We start from the raw sequence: 3,746 nt of genomic DNA on the forward strand, positions 1-3,746 counted from the left end.
TTTGACATCTGAGCTGATATTGAGGCGATGCATGGCGATATGAGGGTCAAAGCTGGGCATGTCCTCATAATTCCATGCAAAGACATCGATATATTCTCGAAGAGGCTTCTTCCGGACTTTCTCTTACTTCAAACCTTCTTTACGGATAAAGTCATAACCCATCCTCTGCATCATGTATTTTGCGATGAGGCTATAATATGAGAATTGAGGAGCGGGTTCATCTTCGTCTGACTTGTCCCACAATGTACGTGTGGGCTGGTCTATCGTTCCGAAGATAATTTCTTACTGAGAAATATTTCGGGCGGGTATGATAAAAATTGCTTGCGAGGACTTAATCATTTGTTAGTTTATGACGAACGACGAGTACATAGGCAAATACAGAGAAGAGTTGTTGTACACCCTTGAGATCGAGTTGCTAAACTCATCATCAATAGATTCTGAACCAGATAACAAGTAAGCAAACACGAGTTCTTCATTCGGGGCGAGCCTGTCTGCTTCATCAGCGTTGGCTACAATAGGGCTTTTGTAGCTGATTACAATAGGCTCGATGTCGTTGAAGACAAGACCCTCGTTGCTCTCGGACTCATTGTCGGCTTGGTTGTCACTACTAGGTTCTTCCACCGGGGACTTGTCACCCGGTTTAGAGTCCCGATAGAGTAAGGAATCAGTGAAGTAGTTTTCACCTCCTTTGAAGGGATGTTTATCCAAAACCCCCATCTTCACTTGGTTGTAGTCGTCCACATACTTCAAGCATTGGTGCAGTGTGGATGAGACTATTCGATTGTTATGGATCCATGGTCGACCCAATAGCATCTTGAAGAGGGTTCTGCGTTGATGACATAGCAGGTCACCTCATTTTTCATGTCACCCAGTCGGCACTTGAGGCAAATCTTCCCAAGCGGCCAGATTTCGGTGGCGTTGAAGACAAAAATTGTAGCGATTGTTGCAGACAACCACTTTTGAGGTATCCCCAAGTGCTTCATGAGCTTTAGGGGGACAAGGCTCAGTGCAAACCCATGGTCCACTCGAATACATTCCACTCGGGAGGAGCCAACGTATCCCGTGAAGTACACGGGTCGATCATGAGATGTGCTCTTAATGAGCATATCCTCCAAAGTGAAGGTGATGCAGGGGATCTGCTGTTCGGATATCTGGCAGCACTGTGGACATCTCATTTCTGCTTATTCTTTGGGAGTGGGAAAGAAATGTGTGGTGAAGGCTTCCGAATCAGTCAGTGCCTCTCGCAAGGCTTCGCGGGTTGTCTTGGATAACCGCAGAAGCTCGTACAGGGTGATCCTGGCTAGAATATTCTTCAACTGGGTGAACAGGTCGAATCGAAAGGGTTGACCGCTCGAACTCGGCTGGTCGGGATTTGGTTGAACTGCTGGCGACGGTCCCACAGGAGTCCTTGCCGAACCTTCCGCCATAGGAGGGTAGTTTGATCCAGGCATAAAGTCGAAGTAGGAAGCGTCCCCCCCTTAATGACTCAACCCCTCGACAACTCAGCGACTCCGTAACTTCGATCAACTGTGTGATCTCGGACATTAATAATAATTATTTTAATAGTATTGCTTAAACTAATAATTATAATATTAAATAAGGTAAATTATAGTAAACCGCATGGACTTTCACTATTTTGTGGTAAATAGATCATATAAACTTTCTAAATCATACTAAACCCCTAATAACTTTTATAGAAAGCCCATAATATCTTTTAGAAAAATTACACAAAACACCTAATAACTTCCAAAATGGTTTTTATGTTATTTTATGGTTCTAATTTATAGGGAACAAAATTCAGTAAGTTGTTGGAGCTCTTCTTTGAAACAGAAAAGTCATTAAAGGTTTAGTGTAAATTTGAAAGTTCATATGGACTGACTGTTCATATGAGCTGAAATTTTATAAGGTTTTAGTGTAATTTATTCTATTAAATAATTATAATAAGAAGTAATTATTGCAAATGTTGCAAGTATCAAGTGTAACTATTTAGGGAGTATTAGAAAAAAGTAAGCATGATTAATGCAACTTAGTTAATTTATAGTTAACTTAACAACTTTTAAGTTAGAGTGGCATATCTAATAGAACTTATAGAATTGATAGTTTTATCGAATAATAATTTTATATTTAGAGACTTATTTAAAAAAAAGGTTAACATTGGGCGATCATTATAAGAAAAACATTAAATTATAATAACTACACAATAATAATTAATCCATACATTTATTTTTAAGCAATCTTATTATACAATTTTATTTATTAACATGTAGTTTTACTGTTCAATTAAAAAATTCAAAACTTAAAATATGTACATTCACGTGCAGAGCACATGCATTATACTAGTAAAAAAAGAGCTAATAAATAAGGATCCCAGCGTAAAGGATCAAACCATTCAATTGCCCTTCAAGTTGTTGAGGAAGAACAACATTATTATGGCAAAAAGGAAGATTTTTAGATTTGGAGATCAAGAAACAAGAGAATGAAGCAAAAGGAGAAAAAGCACATTTGGGTGTAGATTTAATAATTTGGGTGCTCAAGGGGTGAAAGAGATTTTCCTGCCAGAACTCTCGTCAATGGCAAGAAAAAGATCTTATTAGCAAAGGTGATTAAAATAAAATACCACACTGTCGCTAGAGTTTTTTTAAAATAACCTATTGGTAAAGAGGGTCCACTTTACCAATTTTGGTAATTTAATAACTCTCATTTCAATATTAGCTTATTTAAGAGATTTATTCTGAATTATCAAATTAAATAGGGTTTTTTTCGAGATCAATCCCTTAGATCTTTTATATTTTGAATTATTCCCTCAAATTATTAAAATTGCTATTAAATATGTTATGTTATTTTAGAATTAGTCCCTCAAATTACACTATGACTAGATTCCCCAGTTCTTATGGACATATCAGTATAACTAAATAAATTAAATCTATAGTTATGAACTATTAGGTTCTCAATTGTCATAAATTGTTTTAAGTTAGTCCCTAAAATTTGTAAACTAACCACTAAAATATTTCTTCACTGTAAATGAACTACTAACCGAATATAACAGAGTAATTAATATAGTTAGTCCATAAGAATTTATACTATTACCAAATTTAATCATTGGGCGTTTATTACTTAGGACAATTCAAAAGTTTAGAAGGTACGTGATGCAAGTCACCCAAAGTTCTGGAGAGTTGGGTGGGATAAAACGTTTACCAAGGTTTTAGAGAAAGCCCCAGATAGTTCAGGGTGTTTTAAAAATTTATCTTTCTTCCTGTTGTTCTTCCCAAGCTTTAGCTGCCTCTCTTCCAGGGGTGAGCATGGTTCAGTTCAAACTGAAAAAACTGACTGAACAGGCCGAAATGTGACAGTTCAGTGGGGTTTTGGTTTCAGCTCGGTTCCGGTCGGGTTGAAGACTTTTCCAACCCGAATCATCGGAACCGACGGAGTCTTTAAGCAATAAATTCATAATACAATTGATTTGCTACTCATATACCCACTAAGTTTGAACCGTTTAGATTGAATCTCTATCGACTCTGAAGTTTTATTTGCCTTTCTCTTTCCTCTCACTCTACAATGACTGAAAGAGTTTGGCGATTGACTACTTCTCGTCCAACTATAAAACGTCTCATATAGCAAATCTCTCTCTACTTGTGTTGGTTTTCATCACCATGATCAAATCATCCTCTCAAGACCTAGGCCTGTCCAAAAAGACCGCCGGCCCGGGCTGTCTCAGCGGTGCCCGGCCCGGGCCCGGGCCGGCCCGG

This window comes from Asparagus officinalis, chromosome 7, assembly GCF_001876935.1.
Source record: "Asparagus officinalis chromosome 7, Aspof.V1, whole genome shotgun sequence".
NCBI classification, from domain to species: domain Eukaryota; kingdom Viridiplantae; phylum Streptophyta; class Magnoliopsida; order Asparagales; family Asparagaceae; genus Asparagus; species Asparagus officinalis.